This window comes from Phodopus roborovskii, unplaced genomic scaffold (assembly GCF_943737965.1).
Source record: "Phodopus roborovskii unplaced genomic scaffold, PHOROB, whole genome shotgun sequence".
Lineage (NCBI taxonomy): Eukaryota > Metazoa > Chordata > Mammalia > Rodentia > Cricetidae > Phodopus > Phodopus roborovskii.
In genome coordinates, this window is record NW_026126622.1 from 1,884,936 (window position 1) to 1,908,690 (window position 23,755).

Consider the following 23,755-nt stretch of genomic DNA (forward strand, 5'->3'; position numbering starts at 1 on the left):
CAAATTCTGAATCTCATCCCCTCTACAGAATTGTTACATCTGGAATGCCTGGAAACACAGCATTTCAAAGGCTGTGTTTGACCACAGACTAATATATTCTCAGAAACTTGCATGTTGAAAACTTCAGGACCTATGGTGGCAGTTGACGTGGCTTCCTGTGAGGAAGTCCATGAGTCCTGGAAACTGATGCCAGAAATGACAAAAGTTACTTCCTGTAAGAAACCAGGCCTGGGTGGTGGTGGTAGTGGTGGCATATGACATCAGGTAGCTGAAAGCTATTTATTGGATGTGTTCTCTGTGTCCAATTACTGCCATAGACAGAACAATAGCCCAGAGTGCCGTTGCTTCTATGGTGGTTCCTAAGGCAGGGAGCTCTGGGAGACCATGTACCCTGGAGGATCCTCCTGCATGCATGGGGAAAGAGGAATCCTTTGGCTTGAATCTGTATGTCTTTCTGGGGAAGTCAAACTGCAAGGTCAGCCATCTCCCACCTCCATCCAAAATCTAGATCTTCTGGAGTGCACAGTGTCTTGGTCCTGTGGGGAGACCTACAGGGTTAGTTCCTAGCCTGGAGGTTGCAGAAGACTAGAACATTATTCTGAAGTTGGCTGTGTGGTGGAAGGTTGAGAAGCAAACACTGTCCAATCACAAATGGCTAAGGAGGCCCACCATGCCAGACTCCTGCAGAGCAGGAAAGGGGAAGAAAATGTGTTTGGGAATGGTAGGAGTGGCTGGACACACCAGAGGTGAAGAGAAGCCCAGGCAACAGTAGCAGGCGCACAGCTTTCTTGTGTCCTTTGAAGCCACTGGCAAGAGCTGGAATTTCCTGGTGACCCAATTAACTAGAGGGATAGCTACTGACCCTTTTGACCTTCAAAGGCCTTCCCCTGGTGTCCTGAAGGTCCTGGAGAGGGCAGGAGAAACTGGTGGTTGTGCTGGGTTCCTGTGGTAGGTGACCTTGCATTTGAGTTAAAAGGGTGCTGGGAAACAGAGGAGATAAACATAAAAAGAATGCAAATGAATTGCTTCAGAGTGGACAGGAGCCCTGACTCCACATCCACCAGGGAAAGCTGCATGGAGCCTATAAATAGACACTTAAAGCCCGGTTCTAAATTGAGTTCAGATGTGGGCCTATTTCCTCACATGGAAAAGTATTTGTGTGAGGTATAACACACACCACTGTTTCCAAGCTGGAGGATTTTGTGCTTCCTTAGGGACGCTATGTGGAGCAGGTGGGGAATATGCTGCTTCCAGGTGAATGAGAGGCTGTCCTTGTCCTGGACCTCACTGGAGAGGGAACGCTAGAGAGAGAAGCTCTCTAGGGAAGGAGGAGGCAGCACTTCTCCTAGGGCAGTGGAGTGAGTCCCTACACAGGCGCTGGGCTTCTCTTAGATGCCTCTGCTCAGGGGCAGGAGAAACTACACCCAAAGCACACAGGCCCTCCACAGGCCCTCCACGGGCCCACAGTGAACTGGGACGATGCCAGGTGGTCCACAATGGGAGGCGAGACACATGCTTTTAGGGAGGCATGAAACCTGTATTGTGTGTGGGCTGAGGAGTCTAGCTAGCTTCCTATGTGTGTGAGGGTGTTGGGTCCCCTAGAAGTGGAATTACAGGCAGTTGTGAGCCACCATGTGGGTATTGGGAATTGAACTCAGGTCTTTGGAAGAGGTGTCAGTGCTCTTAACTACGAAGCCATCTCTCCAGTCTGGAGTCTAGTTAGTTTCCTAGTCAGGCTTCCTAAGGAAGATGGAGGCTCTCTCTGTCTGTCTGTCTGTCTGTCTGTCTGTCTGTCTGTCTGTCTGTCTCTCTCTCTCTCTCACACACACACACACACACACACACACACACCATTTGATGGGAACTTTGGGGGAAAAGAAGCTTTATTTTGCCTCTTGGTCTTGGATGTCTGGAGTCTAGAGCAGCATATTGGGATGGCCATCCTGGCAGCAGCTCCTTGTGTGCACACATAGCCTCAAATGGTGAGCAAGAGAGCAAGGATTCCTGTGTGTTCAGATTTCTCTCCCTCTTCTGATAACTCCAACAGGGTGAGTTGTGGGAGCTCAGGATGGTGGATCCTATCCTGATGATCACCCCAAACCCCCACCCACCTCCAAACACCATGGTCAGAATGATTTTCCATCTCTAACTGTCTCACAGCAGACACTAGACTCCAACACTTGTCTTGTAAAGGACAAGCTGTAGTTGGACCTCAGCACTGGCTGACTAGTTTGGGACCACAGAGCTGCATCCTAACAAGTGATGAGCAGGGGTGCCATTTCCTGGTGTGCAAGAGAAGTGTTTTATTCAGGGAGCTGTACCATGTATTCTATGTGCTAACTCCATAACCAGTTGATTTTGAAGGTTCCTAGATGGCAAGCCTGTGCTGTGCAACAGGGACTCTGTGATGGGAGTGTGGCTCCAGGGTTATTCTGGGGATCTGTTGGGTTTCATCTTCCCAACTGCCTTACAAGCATATTCCTTTTTTCTTTTACCTTATTTTCCTAATGTGTTTATTAATATTTCTGTAGTCTATTTGCTCTCTCTCTTGCTACATCCCCACTGGTGTGTGTGTGTGTGTGTGTGTGTGTGTGTGTGTGTGTAGGTCAGAGGTGAACCTTGACTGTTATTAAAGGTGCCATCCACCATGCTTTTTGAGAAAGGGGCTTTCATTGGCCTGGGGCTGGCTAGTGAGTTCCAGGGATTTGCTTAGTTCCACCTCCCAGTGCTGGGAGTACAAGCAAGAACCACAGATGTTTATTTTACTTTGTTTTATTTGATGTGGGCTCTGGGGGTGGGACTTGGATCCTCGTGCTTGTACTGTCATTAAGCACTTTACCAACTGATCCCTGGGCTCAATGGCTGTTGTCTCCACATTCATGCCAAAGCTGTGTGGATTTTGTTGTTGGCCACATAGGAAGTGAGCAGCCCATACTGACTGTGCTTTGGGAAGTAGTATGTGGTTGAAATGCCTCATCTGTGGTGCTCACTTGGGTGTGATAAGGAAGGAGGCCTCTTCATTGGGGCAGAATCTGTAAGGCACTCTAATGCTGCTGTGCACCAGATCTTCTGCAGTCATGTGAATATCAGGCCCCTGCCACCCTGGGGAGGGCACAGAGTTTAAGAGTCTGCAGATCCCTTAAGAGTCTTCTTGAGGATTCTAGTCATTTCTCTTTGGTCATAAGGCGTTTGCGTGGGACATGTTGGGGCAGATGAAATTCCCCAATGCTAGGAGGACCTCCTCCTAAGAATGTTAGTTGAGAGAGTTGAGAGTTACCATCTGGCCTTGTTGGAAATGTGATAAGGCAAGTCCAGATCAGGCCTTGGTCACAGAGTAGCTATCATCTCCCTGGGCCAGGAACAAGAAACATTTGTTCCTCCCTAGTGAATGAAGTCACCCCTGCGACCTCAGGCCCCACAGCAGGTAGAAGGTACAGTGTCCACACACTGAAGGTATCTATGGAGCCTCTGCCCTGGGCTTTCTACCTTGGAAGGCCTCAGGAGGAGGCTGAGGAGCTGAGGAAATGGCTCAGCAAGTAACCCTTTTGCCCCGTAAGCATGGTTTTGGACCCTTGGGCACCATGTAAACATCTGAGTGCAACAGTCTGTGTCTGCTACCTCATCTCTGGGAGGGCAGAGATGGAAAGATATCTGAGGTCATTGGTTAGTTAATCTAGTTAGTTAGGGAGCTCAGGGTTCAGAAAGACTGTCTTAAAAAATAAGGAGAGGAGTGAATGAGGAAGATGCTAGGTGTTGGCTTTTGACCTTCACATGCATACACACATGCCTACACACACACACACACACACACACACACACACACACACACACACACACACACACCATGCCACATATACACAAAATGAAAAGAAATAGAAAGTCCTTTATCATTTCATCCTGCTTTAGCTGTAGCATACAAAGAAGGGGATTAGATACAGTCCTTCTGAGGACACATAAACCATTCTTTCTTTCTTTATACAACCCAGGGTCTGGTCTTGAACCCCTTGAGTCTATTGGCTTTCCTCCTTAATTTTCATTTAGAAATCAGTTTTTATGTTTAAAGGAGATGGAGGGCCCAGTCCTCTTCGGGTTACCTAATCGTGGCCAGGAAGGAGGGCTGAGACCCTTGACAGAGAAAGTAAACAATGTCCTTTCTCTTCCTTTAGTAACTCCAACCCTTGCATGGACCCCAGCCTTATCCAAAAGTGTCACAGAACAAGGGTTCTACAATCATTGGGGTCAAGCTTTGTTGTGGGAAAAATGAGTATTCATGAGGTCTTTGAAGAGCTTCATTAATATGCAGGTAGTCTCTCCTAGAATGGTACATAAGCAGTCATTATTTTGCCAATATGTATGCAATGAAATGACTTAAGAAACATTTTAATTATTTGTTTAGGGTACTTTTTACCATCCTTTCATTCAGATTCGAAACCTCTCATCTAAATTGGTGTGCGTGGAAGAGCCCTATACAAGCATCATTGCATTTCTGGAATGAAGTCATTTTTCCTGTTCCTTCTGCTTTATTCCAGGAAGACTGGATCTCCAGGAGAGTTTTCAGGACATTATCAAGGCACTCATTTTTGGTAAGCAATCGGAGGCGGTCTTGCATGGAGGCTGGTGGTCTTGCATGGAGTAAAATTCTCTTGCTTGGAATTACTTCTTGCTTCTGTCATGTGGAAACTGGGATTGCCTCACCAGAGGGATGCTACACCATGGCAGATGGATGAGTGCCGTGTTCATTTCCAGGGGGAATGCATGGGTATATTTCAGTGTTCCTGAGCACTTATCTTTGAAGCTGGTGTTTGAAATGACTGCCAAACTGTAGACAGACCCTGAGCTCACCACTCATCATTTACTTTACCTGGAACTGGTCCTCATCCCATGACAATAGCAGTATGCACAAACCCTATTGTCCCTTCTTTCTCTGACTGGTGTCCCTATGAACTCTTATATTCCCAGGGAGTCCCATGTACTAAAGGTTGAGATTAGCAGCAGACCTGTCAGTATCCAACAGACACCTGCTGCGGGTTCAGGGTCTTCAGTCTGAAAATTGGATGTCCCAAGTGTGGTTGAATCAAGTCAGCTTTTTTAACAAGAATGAGCAAAGGCCCAGGGTCAATCTCTAACACTGCAAACAAATAAACAATAAAAACACCCCCCCCAAACAAAACAAAAGTAGAACAGCGATAACATGCAAAGCAAAAAGTCTATGGAACATTTCCATGCCTAAACACACTGACATCATAAGCACTTCTAGTCCCGAGCATTTTGGATTAGGGTTACTCGACCTGTAGTCTGCTTTGAGAAGTCAGCCATTATGAAATTCCAGGAAGCCAAGCACAAGACATCTAATTTAGATCAGAAAGAGGCCTCTTCTGCCAGGTGGTTCCAGGTTGCCATCTGTATGTGCTCTCGCTGTAGGACCTGCTGGACAGAGCTTGAGGCTAGCTAGCCATGTGATCACAAAGGGGATGATGGAAGGATGAGTTCTGGATTGCAAGGGAACTGGCTTCTCTTCCTGGGATAGAGCTGCACCAGCTGGCCTGGTTGTAGGGAACCTGCTGAATGGGTTGGGATGTATTTGAAGAGGAGGGAACAGAGGTGAGGGTTGTTAAGTTCAAGAAGCTGAGCAATACATGGTCTCTGTATCCTGACCCAGCTCCTTCAGAGCCTCTGTGCAGCTCCATGGCTCCCCCTGGACTCATGAGAAGGAATAGCAGCTGGACAAGGATAGGGAGGTGATGGCTTATGGTGTTTAGAAGGAGAGGGAAACTTCGGGTATGTCCTACATGGGGGAGCTGTGTGGCAGTTCTGAAGATGAAGGGAAGACTGATCAGGCCAAGGGTGGGATTCTGGAAGTCAAAGCCACACTCAGAAGCACTGCTTTGTCTTGTTCTGGGTAATAGAAGTCCATGGGTTATAAACAGTGTTTTTGTCATCTGTCTGTCTGTCTGTAAAGTGAGGTGACTGTGTAAGAGGCACAGGTAAGATTTCTGTGCCACACACAAAATGTCATGGATAAATTGTGTGGTGGCTTTTGGCTGTGGAGACAAGGCAGAGCTTCATTGTTTCTCTGTGGCTTCTAAAGGGTCTTGGCTGAGTGTTTCTGAACTTGTTCTCTGGCATATATTTTTACATACACTGTGGATTTACCCCCATGCTCTTCATAAGCTTTTTACATCTCTTTTGGACTTGCGCTAAGAGTCATGCACAAGTTTCACTTTTAACACAAAGAATTGTGTTGGCCTTCTCAGCTCTGAAAACATTAGACCATTTAGGGGCCAGGTTCTGTAAAGGGGCAGGGTTTTGTTTATAACTTGCAGTGGGGACAGCTTGTGAAGGATGATCTTAATAATGAGGATTCAGCCTCATGAATTATAGTGAAATTCTAATGGCATGGAGCCTGGGTCATGCAATCAGTACATCCCTCCCACCCTACAGGAATTATCAACTCTGAAATTGGTGTCTTAAAGTCTTCTGGAATGAAATCCAGATATGTTGCAGTCAGCTGTAGCTGTGGCATGGTTCACTTTACACCTCCAAAGCACAAGGTCTTCTTTTTGTCTTCTGAGCTTACAAAAATCCCTGGTGGGATTCTGTGTGTCCTGAAATACTGACAGAGGAGCTGTACCAGTTGCAATAGCCAAGGCCCCTCCCAAGCGGTTCTACTACCAGCAGTATGATAACCCATCATTTAAGTGAATGTGCTCATCATCCTTCCCTCCAGTGTCCCGAAGAAAAGCATATTCCTCCTTAGAAAGAAAAGTGGTGATGAAATGGATATTTTTAAATGTCAGTTATGCCAGAATGAATGTCTGCTTGGAGAGCTGCAAAGAGAAGCAGAGGCTTGGCTTTATATCTTTTCCCATTGCAAATGGAGTTATTTTATAATCTCAGGATACTAATGCCTATGATGAACCTGGTGTCTTGTAGTAGAATAACTTTATAAATGTGCTCCCACTTTCAGTAAAAGTTTGAGATCCTCTTCTATCTTTTTCCTAGAACAATCATCTCGTGATCCTTTTTATTTTGTGTATGTATATTTGACCTTTACTTATAAAATGTATTGAAAGTAAGATCCTAAACTCAGTGGTTATTTTGCAGGATCACTGAGGAGTGAACTGTATTTACATTATGGAGGGCTCAGAGCATATGGAATGAGGTGTTATTGCAATCATGAGGATGGTTGGCTGGTAGAACCACAGCTGTCTCAGCCCCATTGACATAGCAGACATGTGTCAATGCTGGGTAAAACCCTGCCAACTATGTTTGAAAACAAACAAACAAACAAACAAACAAACAAAAATCCAAACACAGAGCCAGAAAACCAAAAGAAGATGGCATTAGGCTGGGGCTGTGTATTCCTGATGGGATGCTGCCATGGTTGAGACTGTGGTATTTGTGTGGAGAGAGACAGAGGAATAAGAGACACATGGAGAGACTCTGGGGTAATACATCCATCATATGTGTAGGAACCTGAGACAGGTTAGAGCTTTGTTATAGTCCCAGTAGAAATGGTTCCACTAGGTACTTTTCCTGTTGTTATGGTAAGATACCTGTCTTAGCTGCTTTTCCATCACTATGATAAAACACCAGGACCAAGGCAACTTGTAAATACAGTATTTAATTTGGATCACAGTTTCAGATGGTTAGACTGGGTGGAGAAGGGGCAGCTGAAAGCTCTTGATCACAGGCACAAGACAGAGAGGTAACCAGATCCAAGGAATGACCTGAGCTTTTGAAACTTCAAGGCCCACTCCCAGTGACATACCTCCTCCAACAAAGTCACATTTCCTAGGCTTTCCCAAATAGTACTACCAACTATGGATCCAGTATTCAAACATACGAGACTACAAGGGCCGTTCTCATTCAATCCACCACAATACCTAAGATAAAAGCAACTTAAAGGAGGAAGCATTCATCTAAACTCAGGGTTTCAGAGGACAGGTTTCTGTCCATCGTGGTGGGGGAGGTGTGGGAAGGCATGCAAGTTCAATTCCTATTACTGTGTTTGTGGAACAGAGAAAGTACCAGAAGCATCAATTTAACCTTCAGAGACCTGTCTTTAGTGATGTACTAGTCTTCCAACTAGACCTCAAACTCCTAAAGTGTCCACCACTATCCAAAATAGTGACTATTTTCAAGCATTGGACACATGAACTAGTGGGAGATGTTTCATATTTCAACCACAGCATGCAGGGCAACTAATTGGTTATGTAGCAAGTGATAAGGCAAGATTGTACCTTATAGCTTACATAAGTGAATGTTTGTGGAGTGGCATTTTCTTCTCTCTCTCTCTCTCTAAAAATAATAATTACATGTAAATAAACATTTTAAAGAGAACCAAGGGGGAAAAAATAACAGAGTTGAAAAATGGGCAAATAGCATGAAAAAAAACTAAACGGCTTATAGAGTAATGAACACTTCCCAACTTCAATTGGGGAATTGCCAGGTTAGATAATGAGATACCATTTCACATCTATATTTTGGTAGATTAAGATAAACCAAGGATATGATGAGCAAGGGGGGTTTTCATGCCTTACTTATTGAGAGCAGATTGGTTAAAAGCCCCTTCAGAGAGTAACTACACAGTTTACAAAAGAACAAAATGTGGAACTCTGTGCTCCAACCATTTCACTCTTAGGTGTATATGTGTCAGAGTTTTCCAGATGACCAGAAGCCATGGGATCAATCTCAGGGCCTGTCAATATATTAATCTATCATTAGTGTGCCTTAGGATTTACAATTGAAGGGTTTATTGCATTACAGGTATTGGCTTGTATGTAGCAAGATTCTGTGATCTGTCTTCACTAACCGGAGAGTCAGCAGAGCCCATTGGCACACATTCCCAGGAGCTAGGCATTGAGTGCAGCTTCCTGCCCAGGCCAGCAGCCTCATAGCTAGAAGGCAGGATACAGATGTCCTGGCTGGAGAAGTCAGACAGAGAGTATATTCTGTCACCTGGATTGTAGGAGGTCCCCAACCCTGGGAAAACCATCTGCTTTACCCAGCCCACCAGTTGAAATGCACATGCACACCTTCCCTAAACACCCTAAGAGAGGTAGCCAGGATGTGCCAAGGCTAGCCAGGTGTGGCCCAGTCAATCTGACACATAGAAATAACCATAGGTCACAGTGAACATTATTAAAAATAATTTAAAACAAAAAAGAAGATACCAGGGCCCATTCTATGTGGGAGAGAATGTCTTTATCAGTGTTATGTGACTAATGGTTTGGGAAGTAGAGAAAAACGTGAGTAACAGTGGTTAAGCCTGAATGGTGTGTGTTCATGGGTCTCTGCCTCATAGTTCCTTACCTTTGTGCTGTTTATCTCAAAGCACTGATGGAAGAAGAGATTGGGCTAGGACTGGGAAGATAGCAACTGCTAAAGTGCTTGCCTTGCAAACAGGAGGGCAGGAATTTGACTCCCAGGAGTTCCACTCAAAAAGCTGGGTGTGGTGGCATACGCTTTTAATTAATGGCAGCACTGGGGAGGCGTGGGCAAGTTTTCAGATAGCCTGGTGAGCACTAGCCTGTGAGAAACTTTGTACCCAAAACAAAATAGGGGGGCTGGAAGATGGCTCAGCTCTTGCTCCTAAGCTAGATGACTTGAGTTCAGTCCTGGGACCCACATCTCAGAAGGAGAAAGCAAATCCCTTAAGTTGTCGCATGACCTCTACACTGTGGCACTTGTGTGTTTATACATACACACTAATAAATATAAGTAAGTGTAATCAAAGAATTTAAAAAGTAAAAACGATAAAAACTACAGGCAAATGGTACTTAAGGAATGATACCCGATATTGACTTTATGTGCACATGCACATAAACACATACCCAAGACTGTGTGTGCATGTGTGTAGCCCCCTGACACACATACAAAAGAGAGGTTGTGCTAAACACCCACATGTGGCACCCCTCCCCCACTCTGTATTGTGTGTCTCTGTGTCACTTTGTTTGCTAGCCGACCCACTAACTGGCTGAATTCCCAGCCTCACCTTTTCTCAGATGGTTCTGCAATTGTCTCTTCCTTGTTGTGTTGGTATTTCTCATGAGCCAGGCTGTGCTAACAGATCTGGCCCTGTGTTTTCAGTGGCTGCATTTTGGGCTGCTTTGGGTCATGCCTAGCTTATCCATCTCTCACTCTTTTGGGTGTTGGCTGGAAGTCTGGCCCCACGCCCTACCTGTTGCTGTTCTATTCCTGATCTTTAATGTTGGTGTGGACTCTCATGACCACTGATTCATGTCCACAGCCCAGATCTTTATGGGTAATGGATGCTCTGGAAATATGGGATCATTAATTCTAGCTTCTCAAATGTCCAGAAATGCATTTTCTTACTCTACTAAATGAGAAGTCAGGAGTTGTGGGTCAGGTGGTGTGTGAAACTAATGGTAGCTCTCTGATACTGAGTGTTCTCTGGAGGAGGTCTAAAGGAGACACCTGATGATCTGTTTTCACATTCACAATGTGTTTTCAAATATTTGGAAACTTCTACCCTGACACTGTCTATTTTTTTGAGTTGCATTAAGAGAGAGAGAGAGGGAGGGAGAGAGAGAAACCACCAACAATCCCCCCCTTGAAAAGATGAAAAATGTGTTAAAATAACACAGGGAACTGAAACTAGGTTGAGCCCAACATAATTAGTGTGATTAAATTGAAGGAAGTCAGCCTTTTCTTTATGTAAGTTTTTATTAATGATATCCAGATTAGGTTAATTATGTCCAATTCTAATTAATGACAGCAGTGTGCACTCAAGCTTTCCCAAACTGTATTCTGTTGAGTCCCATGCGATAGTCCTGAATATAGTTTACATGTCCCCAGCTGGACCATCCCTGAGAGCCCTGTTAAATAAAGGCCTTGGGAAGTTCTATAGGGAGGAAACCCATTTATTTTTTATCAAACTTACCTCTCCAAGTTTGTTCCCAGTTACCCATGGAATTGTTAAACTATACCACACCTTTGCTTGACCCAGTATTAATGAGCAGTAGGCACTTACCCATGTGAAGACACTCATCTTTTGAGGGAGGGAGTGCCAGCTGTTGAGTTTTGGGATGAGCTGGCATCATTGAGGGTAGGCAGGTTCTTGGTTTGCCAGTCAAGGCTCCGCCCCAGGTACAGCTGGTATGGCTTTGAAGAGACTGGAAGGAAGTAGCTTATGTGGTGGTGTAGTCTGTGTAGGCAGGCCTGAAATGCATAGGGAAGGCTGAGGAAGGGTGGCTGGAACTTCATGCATGGGTAAAGCTGCAGTCTACAGACAAGACTGTCTTCCTAAAGGATGCCTCTTCTCTGTGTTAGGGTGGTTCTATGATTTGGGAGTGGTGCTACTCAGGAGGGATTAGGAGGTGTGGTTTTGGAGTAGGTATAACCTTGTTGGAAGAAGTGTGTCATTGGGGGTGGGCTTTGAGGTTTCTAAAGCCCAAGGCAGGCCCAGGAGCTCGCTCTTCCTGCTGTCTGAGGATCCTGGTGTAGAGCACTCCCAGCTCCTTCTCCAGGACTATGCCTTCCTCTATGCTGCCAGGCTTCCTACCATGCTGATAATGGACCAACCCTCTGAAATTGTAAGCAAACCTCCAGGTAAATATTTTCTATTATAGTAGTTCATGGTCATGGTGTCTCTTCACAGCAATAGAACAGTAACTAAGAATGTAGTTGGTACAAAGAAGTGGGGTATTGCTATGACTGGCCTGAGGATGCCGCTTGTTGGCAGGCTTTTGGGGCTTTGGATTAGGAAAGCAGTTGAGCACTGTAAGTAAAGCTTAACGGGCCTCACTAATATGAGCATGGAAGACAGTGGTGCTGAGAGCAATGTAGAGTATGATGTCCTGAAGAGGTCTCAGAGGAAAATAGTATTAGTAAGTGGCCTAGAGACCATTCTTGTGGTATTTTGGCAAAGAATGTGGATGCTTTTTGCCCTCTCCTAAAAATCTCCCTGAGGCTATATTGAAGAGTTTTTGTTTTATTTTGTTTTTGGCTTTGATAGAGATTTCAAGACAGTCTAGTTAGTATTGACTATGTGCTTTTGGCTATTGTCTTAGGGTTTCTATTTCTCCGACCAAACACCATGACCGAAAAGCAAGTTGGGGAGGAAAGTGTTCATTTGGCTTACATTTCAGCATTGCTGTTCATCACTGAAGGAAGACAGGACAGAATCTCAAACAGGGAAGGGTCCCAGAGGCAGGAGCTGATGCAGAGGCCATGGAGGGGGGCTGCTTCCTGGCTTCCTTCCCATGGCTTGCTCAGCCTGCTTTCTTGTGAAACCCAGGACCAATAGCACCACACATCATGGGCTGGGCCTGCCCACATTTCAGGCCTGCCTACACAGACTACACCACCACATAAGCTACTTCCAGTCTCTTCAAGGCCATACCAGCTGTACCTGGGGCGGAGCCTTGACTGGCCCCACTGATCACTAAATGAGAAAATGCCTTACAGCTGGTTCTCATCTAGGCATGTCCTCAGCTGAGGCTCCTTCCTCTGATGACTCTAGCTTGTATCAAGCTGACACACAAAATTAGCCAGTTCAGATGTTTATTGTTAATCACTCGTAGGCAGGTCTGTAATGAAAAGGAACAAGCTAAGAAAGGAAAAACACAAAAAATACAGTTTGAGCAGAAAAGGGGCACCAGGAAGTGTCAAGGAGTGTCCAGTGCTCAAAGAGACACAAAGCTTAAAGAAAAGCCCGGGGCTAAGTGGAATAAAGAGAATGGTGACCTCAGGCAAAGACTCCTCCCTGCTAAGTTTCCAACTTCTGAAAAGGAGCTACAGAAAATCTTCAGCAGCAGAGAAAACCACCACAATATGTTGTGTCCAACTTTAAGTCTCACAGTCTTTAACAGTCCCAGTGCCTTTCAAAGTCCAGGGTCTCTTTTGAGGTTGTCCTAGTTTTGTTTCTGTAGCTGTGATAAAACACAGACCGAAAGCAAATCAGTGAGGAACGTGTTCATTTCATCTTATACTTTATTGTCCCATTATTGAGGGAAGCCAAGGCAGAAACTCAAAACAGGAACTTAAAGCAGCAGTCATAAAGGATAACTGCTTACTGGCTTGCTCCTAGGCATACATTCAGTTATCTTTCTTCTATAGCCTGGGCCCACTTTGTGTAGAGATGGTACTGCCCACATTGGGTTGGACCCTCTTACATCAGTGAGTAATCAAGAAAATGCCCCAGAGATATGGCCACAGATGACTCTGATGGAGGCAATTCCCAAGTTGAGGTTCTCTTTTCCCAGATTTGTCAAAGTGACCACCAAGAATACCCTTGTTATTTGAATATCCTTTGGGACTACCAGCTCACAGATAACAACACAGACACTTCTTATTAATTATGAAAGCTTGGCCTTAAGTTTAGGCCTGTCCCCAACTAGCTCTTATAACTTAAATTAGCCTGCTTTTATTAATCTATGTTTTGCCACCTGACTGGGTAAACTCTCCTCTGCATTGTTTGTCTGACTTACTTCCTGTCTTGCTGGCATCTCAGCATGCACCTAGATTCCTTCTTGCCTTCAGGATATTTTTCCTTTTGCCTTTATACTTTAAAGATGCTAATTGATAACAGTCAATGCTGCTTGCAGCCTGCCTCAACTGGAACTGTAAATTTCCCTTTGCAAACTGTACTCGGTTCCTCTTGTTCTCTTTTGTTGTAAACCCAGTTAAATTCAACATGCAGCATCTGTGCCACAGGCTAAATGCTATTCTGTTTTTAAATTTTCCTAACCAAAGTAGTCCATTACTTTAAATTTTTTTTTTAATTTTAAATTTGAAACAAACTTGTTTTACATGTCAATCCCAGTTCCTGCACCCTACCTACCTCCCCTGTTCCCCCCAATAACTCCCATTTCATCCCCTTCCTGCTCTCCAGAGAGGGTGAGGCCTCCCATGGGGAGTCTCCAAAGTCTGTCATATCATTTGGGGCAGGGCCAAGGCCCTCCCCCATGTGTCTAGGCTGAAAGAGTATCCCTTTATGTGGAATGGGCTGCCAAAGTCCATTCATATACTGGGGATAAATACGTATCTACTACCAGAGGCCCCATAGGCTGCTTACACCACATTCAGGGAATCTGGGTCAGTCCTATGCTGGTTTTCCAGCTATCAGACTGGAGTCCATGAGCTCCCCCTTGTTCAGGTCAGCAGTTTCTGTGGGTTTCTCCAGCCTGGTCTTGACCCCTTTCCTCATCACTTCTCCCTCTCTGCAACTGGATTCCAAGAGTTCAGCTCAGTGTTTAGCTGAGGGTGTCTGCTTCTGCTTCCATCAGCTACTGGATGAAGGCTCTAGGATGGCATATAAGGTAGTCATCAATCTCATTATTGGGGAAAGGCATTTAAGGTAGCCTCTCCACTATTGCTTATATTCTTAGTTGGGGTCATCCTTGTAGATCTCTGGACATTTCCCTAGTGCCACATTTCTCTTCAATCTCTTTTCTTGCTCTCTATTCTTTCCCTGACTCAATCTTCCTGTTCCATCATGCCCACCTCTTCCCTCCAAGACACTTAAGAAAGTGTTCAACATCCTTAGCAGCCAGGGAAATGCAAAATCAAAACAACTCTGAGATACTATCTTACTCCTGTCAGAATGGCTAAAATAAAAAACACCAAAGACAGTTTATGCTGGAGAGGATGTGGAGAAAGGTGAATACTTCTCCACTATTGGTGGGAGTGCAGACTCAAACAGCCACTTTGGAAATCAGTGTGGTGGTTCCTCAGGTAAATGGGAATAAGTCTACTTCAAGACTCAGTAATTCCACTCTTAGGGATATACCAAAAAGATGCACATTCATACAACAAGAACATCTATTCAACTATGTTCATAGCAGCATTATTTGTAATAGCCAGAACCTGGAAGCAACCTAGATGCCCCTCAACTGAAGAATGGATAGAGAAAATGTGGTATATTTACATAATGGAGTGCTATTCAGCAGGAAACAAAACAAAACAAAACAAAAAAAAAAAAAACAAACAAACAATGGAAACTTGAAATTCACAGGAAAATGGATGGAACTAGAAGAAACCATCCTGGCTGAGGTAACCCAGTCACAAAAAGACAAACATGGTATGTACTCACTCATGTATGGCTTTTAGACATAGGGCAAAGGATTACCAGCCTACAATCCACACTGCCAAAAAAGCTAGGAACAAGGAGGACCCTAAGAGAGACAGACATACATGCTCCCCTGGAGAAGGGGAAAGGGACAAGATTTCCCAAGCAAATTGGAAGCATGGGGGGAGGAGAGAGGGAGTTAGGAGGTCCATTAGTTTTTAATTCAGTTCTAAGGTCTCAGGGTATTGGCAGGATGAAGTGAGATTCTTTTCCAGAATATGAGTGGCCTTATATGCCCCACACCTGGTAGAGCCCTCATTGCCCTCTCAAGCCTTTTGAGCTAGACACTCACTATCTACATTGCTCTTGGCATTCTTGTCTGGACTGCCATTGGAATGACTAATTTAACTCCATTTACATCACCCTGGAGATGATCTGGTCGGAGTTTCAAACTCAGACACATTCCTCCTACAAACCAGCTCTAAAGTCAGGTTTATCATAGCAACTGTGCCACTCTTCCTACCAATTTTCTGTATTAGTTATCTTTTTAAATTGTTTTGGCAAAAAGTAACTGGACAAAGGAAACAAGGGTTTATTTTGACTGAGTTTGAGGGCACAGCCTCTGTGGTAGGGAAGATGGTGTCAGGTGGCTGCACAACAGCAGGAATATGCATCTGGGACTCCTCACTTGTTGGCACATTAGGAAGCAGAAAGGAGACAGGCTATAATACCTCCCATCCAAGCACTAACCAGGCCCGATCCTGCTTAGTTTCTGAGATCAGATGAGACTGAGCACGTTCAGGGTGGTATGGCCATAGACAGGCTATAATATCTCAATGACTACTACTTGCTGCAGTAAGGTTCCAGCTCATACATGTTTCCAAAGCTTTTCAGACAGCCACCAGCTGGGGACTAAGTTTTAAACACTTCAGTCCATGGGGAACATTTCCCATTCAAATCTCAACAGTCACCACACCCAAAAGGTTCCTAGAATCCTGTCACCGTGTGGCACTTTTGCTAATTTTTGAATTTTAAAATAATGGGTATCCTATTTTGGGACAACTTCCTCCACACTGCGTTGTGCTTATGAGTCATCCATCAGTGTGACTGTTACTGATGGCTGCTATTCTAAGTTTACATGGTGTAGATATGTAAGAGTTTGTTTTCTTCATTTGGTGGACACAGGGCCTTTTCCCTTTGTAGATATTATTTTTCATAGAAATGTTCTTATATGTTGCATGCATGTGCTTGCATTTCTAGGGAGTATCTCTCTAGGAATCAACTGGAAAGGCTGTGGAATCTAGATGTTATTGTACTTTAGTGAACAGGACTAATCCATTTTCTGAAGTAGTTGCTCCAAATTCCTCTTCAGCTAAGTGTTAAGAGTGGAGCTTGCTTCACATCTTGCTACTAATTGCTGTTGTCAGTTTTAATTTTATATCTGGCAGATGTGTGGTGAGATTCTGTAGTTTTAAATTTGCATTTCTCAGAATACTAATGGGGTTAAATATCCTTTTAGAATTTTCTTTATTGTTTTTGGAAATTGCACTTGAAGTTGCTGTGCAGGAACCATGCTCCTTTTACTGCTGGCTTTTCTCTTTTAGCACTTGGTTGGAGTTCATATATCCAACATGTTTAGCCTATGTTACACACACAAACATATGCATATATATATGTGTGTATGTGTGTATATACATACATACATATATAATTGGAGACATATATATACATACATACATACATACAAACATATATATGTTTATATATATGTGTGTATGTATGTATGTATATATATATACATACATATACACACACACACACACACATATATATATATATATATATATATATATATATATTAATTGGAGACATACCTTCTGTCTTGGTTTCAGTGGTGTTTTTTGATGAAGAGAAAGCCAAGTTATCAGCCTTATAATTTAAATCATTGTGGCAAATGTCCTGTTCAGACATCTATACTCACTCTGAAAGATTGAAAGCACTCTGCATTTAACTTTTTAAAGTTAACTGACTGAGTGACTGACTGACTGACTCTGACTGACTGACTGACTGACTGACTGACTGACTGATTGTAGCAGGTGCTCTTGGACCACCAGCCCCCAAACCATGACACAGAGACTTATTGTTAATTATGAATGCCTCGCCTTAGCTTAGCTATTCATCTACATGTTTCTCTGAGTCTCCTTTACTTCATCTACGTATGTACTGTCCTTCCTGGTTTCCTGGCTGACTTCTGGCTAACTGCTGCTCCCTGTCATCTCTCTCTTTCTTTCCTTCTCTTTTTTCTCTGCTTGCCAGCCCTGCCCATCCCTCCTCTGCCTAGCTATTTGCCATTCAGCTTTTTATTATTACCAATCAGGTGCCTTGGGCAGGCACAGCAACACATCTTTACATAGTTAAACAAGTATTCTACAACATAAACAAATGCAACACATTTTTAATTAGTTAAACAAATATTCTATTCCACAGAAACTGGTTAATGCATGTGTGTGTGTGTGTGTGTGTGTGTGTGTGTGTGTGTGTGTGTGTGTGTGTGTTTCCTGCATGTATGTCCATATGGAGGACAGAAGAGAGTGCGGGCCACTCGGGACTGCAGTTACAGTGGGCTGTGAACCCTTGTAGATGCTGGGAATCAAACCCAGGTCCTCTGGAAGAACAGCCAGTGCTCCTCACCACTGAGCTATTTCTTAGCCCCTTTAGCTTTGCTCTTTTAGTTTTCACTTTGAGTTGCTTGTCTGAGTGTCTGAATTGATGCCAGGTAAATGATGAAGTTGATGCTAAGATTTGCTTTCTTTCTCGTGGGTGTCTGGTGGATCCAGAATTATCAGTCAATCACTTCATGGCTATCTCCAGAGGGTCTGATTCCATTTCTGATGTCTGAGGTCTGGCAGTTATAAGACTTCATTCTTACTTCTCTTTCTGCCCCACAACTGGCCATCCTAAGAAGGGCCAGACACTATCACTCTTGGTACCGACCACAACCATGTAAGCCCTGTTACTGCACATAGATTCAGCCAAGACCTAGTTCTCTAGCCATCAAGACCCCTCCTACTTCCTCCCATGCTACTGGTATCATGTGTGGACCAGTCTTCATGGCTGCCTTGTTCTCCTCTTGGTCCTGTGTGTGATCACCTCTCTCATGTCTGAACTACTTTTGGGTGGGAGGCTGATCCCACCTGAGTTGGCTTGATGTCAACACTGTGGTGTCACATTCGTTCTTACAAATGAACTCACTGTGAGCATTCAGCCCCACTGGCCTATGTGTCAGGGTATAAATACTGCAGCATTGTAATTACCTCACTTTTACAAAACCCACTTGCTGCTGTGTTCAATTCTCCAATGTGTTCCTCAAGAGTGTCTTACTGTGCTTATCTTTGCATTCCCACATAAAGTTAGAGCCATTCTCTCAATTTCCACATAAATACTCTTTCCTGAATGTGAACCCAGCGCGTGCTTTCATGACATCCTTTGAAGTACAGATTCATCTAGAGTAAAGGTAAAGGGAAGTCTTCTAATGGATGAATTTTTAATCTCTCTTCATTGCAGTCTACATTCTTTTTTCCTGGTAATTTTGTGTGTAGAACACCTTTTTTGAATTTTGTTATTATTATTGTGAATGTTTTTAAAATTGTTATAATAGGACTCATAATTATCTATAAATATGTTTCTATATTTTTCTTTTGTATCCAGAAACCTTGCTAAACTTGGCTATTTGTAGGTTATTTTAGATTTTTGCAACTTTAAAGCCTTATTGTCCATGATCAATAAGAGCTCTGCCTTTGGCACCTACTGAAAATCATGGTTTGATGATTTCTGTCTTAGAGGAAATCCTTCTGCCATTTCCTCTAAAGTTGTGATTATGCTTCCTATTTTCTTTAAATTTTTGAATTTATACAATTGAGAATATTACCCTCTGTTTCTAGATTTAGTTTGCTATCAAGAGGAAGTGGAAAGTTTGCTGAAATACTCTTTTTGTATCTGATGACATCATAAAATGTTTCTCTGCTAGTTCACTGATGAAGTGAACTATGTGATTCAGTTTAAAATATTAAGCTAACCTTGAATTCCTGGGTCAAATTTAACCAGGTCTCATATGATGTCAGTTCTATATGTAACTCCTTTTAATTTTCTATGTGTGTTTTGTTAGTGTTTTTATCTGTAATTTTGTTCAAAAGTAATATGTTATGGTTTTTGTGTTTTGTTTTTTTCTACAGTGTTAAGGTCTGTATTTGGAAACTGGGTAGTGCCTCATAAAATACTTGGGGGTACTTACAGAGTTTGGATGATATTGGTGGCTTTTGTTTGATTTATTGGCCCAACTATCTTAGTTTGCTTTCTATTGCTGTGATAAACACCAAGACCAAAGACAACTTGGGGAAGAAAGAGTTTGTTTCATCTTACACTTCCAGAGAAGTCAAGTCAGGGCAGGAATTGAAGCAAAGGCCTTGGGGGAGGAGCTGCTTACATCCCATGCTTGCTCAGCAGCCTTCTTACACAACCCAGGACCATTTCATTCAACCCACCCAGGATGGCACCACCCGCAGTGAGCTGAGCCCACTCACATCCATCTTTAATCAAGACTATGCCCCATGGGCATGCCCACAGGTCCATTAGTGGTCATGGTGGTCATCCTCAGCGGAGGGTTCCTCTTCCCAAGTGACTCTAGTTCATGTCAAGCTGACAAAAACAAACAAAACAAGCACACTGATTGTAAGAATTCACTTAGGAAGCCAATGAACTCTGAAGCTGTTTGAGAAAAGGATTTTAATTTCTTTTGGAAATACAGGATCACTTGGCGTTTTGCTTCCCATACCAGTTTTGATGTTTGTATGCTGTTCTTGCCTGTTTCTGTTGCTGTGATGAAAAAAGCAATGTAGTCTGTGTGTGTGTATGTGTGTGTGTGTGTGTGAGAGAGAGAGAGAGAGAGACAGAGAGACAGAGAGACACATAGAGAGAGATAGAGAGAGAGCTCATCTCCACTTAAAATTCAAGATTGCAGGACCACAGTAGTGGGGAAGTCAAGGCAAGAACTTTGAACAGCTGGCCACACCACACCCATGGTTAGGAGAAATGAATGTGTGTTCACTTGCTTGCCTGTGTTCCACTCTATTTTTCCACTCTTCCACAGTTCAGGATCTTCCTTCTCTCTAGGGAATGGTGCCACTCACTATGGGCTGGGTCTTTGCATGAGTTAACTTAATTAAGAAACCACTACCACATACATGCTGTGGTGGTTTGAATGAAAATGGCCCCCATAGGCTCAAGGAGTGACACTATTAAGAGATGTGGCCTTGTTGGAGGAAGTGTGTTACTGTGGGGGGGGGTTGGTATTGAGATTTCAGAAGCTCAAGCTGGGCCTAGTGACTTACTGTCTCTTCCTGCTGCCTGTGGATAAGATGTACAACTCTTAACTCCATCTGTAGCACCATACTTCCTGCTATCACAGGAATGGACTAAATCTCTGAACTGTAAGCTAGCCTCAATTAGATGTTTTTCTTTATAAGAATTACTGTAGTCATGATGTCTCTTGACAGTAATAAAAACTCCATAGGTCAGTCCAATGAAGACAGTCTGTCATTGAGACAGTTTTCCAAGGTGGTTGGGTCAAGTTGACAACACTTACATCACATGTGTTTTTAGTAATTCCTTCATCTCATAAAAACAACATGCTTACTGGTAATGAATCAGTGTTTACCTCTGTCTTACAAGGGCTGGCCACATTTTCATGCTGATGTCACATTTGTGCATGCTCAATTCTCTTCTCATACCCCCACTTTCATCATTCTTAGGGGGTTTATTAATTTAAATCCCTCTGAAGAATCAATATGTGGCTCTATAGAGTCTCCTTCTCTGCTTTTTTTTTTGAGAAAGGACTTGCTAACCACCAGGGTAGTCTTCAATTTTCTATAATATTCCCCTCCCTCAACCTGAGTTTTTTTCTATTTTAGATTTGTTATCCATTTTACTTTTTCTATTTTTAAAAACATTTCTTCCCTCTCTTCAGTTTTATTTGGGATTAAAACCACTTAAGAGAAAAGAAATAGTTATATACTTTTCTACTTGTAAGGATTTAGGCAGTTCCCTGTCAGCCCAGGGTTCTATAGCTGTAACATTACTAAACTCACTACATAGTCTGAATGTAGATGCAAAGGACCCTTTATAAGAAAACCCTCCACCCACTTACACTGTCTTTCCTGCTGTTCACCTGGGGTAGACAGGACTTTTCCTGTCTCTCTCTTCTCTTCTGTCCTCTGTCTCTCCGTCTCTGTGTCTCTTTACCACTTTTCTCTTTCCTTCCCCCTTCCCTTTCTAATAAAACTTTTCACTTAAGCTCTGTCTGCTTGGCATGTTTGTCCCCCACCTTGGTCGCCCTCACCCGCCATAGAATCCACCAAGGTCCCCCACGTCCTTTATCATAACACTACTGTTTTTCTAATATATGAATTTAAAGGTGTCTCACTAAAATAGCTTTAACATTGTTATTAAAATTGTAGTAAAAGACAACTGTACAACTAATTGTAATATCTTGAAGTGTGTGGTTCAGTAGTGTTGTTGCATTTCAAACAACCTCTAAAACCTTTTCATCTTGCCTATCTCCCCATATACCATCCATATATATATGTGTGTGTGTGTGTGTGTGTGTGTGTGTGTGTACACACACACACACCTCTGTAAAATCTGTGTATGGAGTTACCTCTTTAGTTCCCTTATTCAAGTGGAATAATACATAAAGTTCTGTCTATTTGTTTTCAGCTTTTAAAATAAACAATGGCTCTCAGGTCAGGATTTCATCTCTTTTAAAGACTGTGTAATATTCCATTGTGTAAATAAACCATATTTTATTTCTATGTTCATACTCAGATGGACACTAGCTGGCTTCCATCTGTGGCTGTTATGAACGACGCTGCCAAGAACATGAGTGTGAAGTGTAATTTTTGACACATTATATTTTCATTATTAACTAACTAAAATGAGTTTAATTGTTGCAGTTTATCATTTGAGCTGAGGGTCATCTTAAAGGTGCTAATTTGCAAATATTTTGTAGTTTTTTCCAAGTTCTATTTTGTTGTTTATTTCTAGCTCAATTATGCTGTAGTCAAAAATGCCCTTTCAGTGTCAGCATTTTGAAACTTGTTTATTATATTTAGAGTTTCCCTATATAATTAATTTTGATGGAGTAGTCTATGTGCACTGGAGTGTAGGTCCTCAATTCCAGGAGCATGCATGGTAAGGAGTGAAGGTTGCTAACTCTAGTGTTTATATAGTTTCCTTTATCATTTGCCTGATGGTTACACGTCATTACTTCGAAAGCTCACCTAACCTCTGACTTTGGGTGTTTGACTCAGTGGCCTGCCAGTTCTTCTAAAGAGTGAGATTCAGTAACTGGACACACACCTGTTTTGTACCCAGAACTGGTGGGATGCCCTTTTCAATACGAATTCCTTCACTATTCCTTTGCGCCAGCTTCCTTTTCTGAAGTCTACTTGGTCTAACGATCAACACATAGATAATGAATGAAAAGCTTTGCAGAGTTTCAAGTGTGCAGTGGTTCAGACTAATAGAGGGAGCCAGACACTCCCTTAACCTCCATATCCATTATTTTTTTCTTGCCTCTGGCGATGAGGTACAGACATTGCAGCTGGTGAACCCAGGTCCACACATGATTGTTAACTGAAGCCTGCACTTAGGTTGTATTTTCTTAGATTTTTAACTGTGACTATAATTATGTCTCTGTAGGCCTTTCAGGCAGCTATGTAAACCTTACTTGTTTTTGGTGACGTTGGTAGTTTTGAAGAACACAGATCAAGAATGACACATCACAATTTGTGATGTTTTTCTTCTGGTTAGACAGAGAGTGACTCTGGGAAGTGCCATTTTGGTCCTGTTAAGTCAGGAGTGTGCAGTTTATACTGCTGACAGTAATCTTGGTCATGTGGGAGTGAGGTACTGTCTCCATGAGAGGACAGTGTGTACACATTATCTGGAATTCTATATGGGAATGTTTGTCTATTCTTCCAACTTACTTTTTATTTACTCATTTGTTTACATTCCTGTAAACTCAGAATATTCATTTTATACTGTGGACTATAAATCAAACCTGCATTGTTGAACATTTCAAATCTAAAAATCTAAAGTATGAAATGTTTTACAGTCAGAGCCTATGGGGTCAAGGATAGAAGGTCAAGTTGACAAAGGGTGGGGTTGTGGTGGTTAATGTTAAATGTCAGTTGACAGGTATTAGAGTGACCTGGGAGATGAGCTTCTAGATATGCTTATGGGGATGGTCTTGATTGTATCAGTTGAGAGGGGCAGACATACCTACTGCTGATGGCACCATTATCTAGGTCAGAGATCTTGGAGAAGGGGAGCTGAGTGTGTGAGTGTATTTTCTGGTCTTGTCTTTTGTCTTGGAATAATGTGACCAGCTACTTCAAGCTGCCTGACTTCTCTTCCCTAATGGGCCCTACCTGGATATGGGAGCTAAACTCAGCCCTTTCTTCCTTAAGTTGCACTTGTCAGAACATGTTATCATAGCAGCAGAGAGGAAACTGAGACCCTTACCACAAATAAAGTAAATTACCTTCAGACTATGTGGATAGTTTATGAAATAATTGGGTGTCTTATTTTAGACCTGATTTGCATTCTCAAGCTTCTTACTATATATGTGTGCAAAGATTCCCAAACCCTAAGCAAGTCTGAAAT

The 23,755-nt window shown here is 42.9% G+C and overlaps 1 protein-coding gene across 4 annotated transcripts in view; it reads left to right on the forward strand.

Annotated features, from left to right (window-relative positions):
* Apba2 (amyloid beta precursor protein binding family A member 2) overlaps positions 1-23,755 on the forward strand; it is a 184,517-nt gene that overhangs the window by 62,158 nt on the left and 98,604 nt on the right. For all 4 annotated transcript variants that reach the window (XM_051206443.1, XM_051206442.1, XM_051206446.1 and 1 more), the window contains exon 2: positions 4,530-4,583. The gene's annotated coding sequence lies outside the window, so the exon portion shown is untranslated. The remainder of the gene's footprint in view (positions 1-4,529; positions 4,584-23,755) is intronic.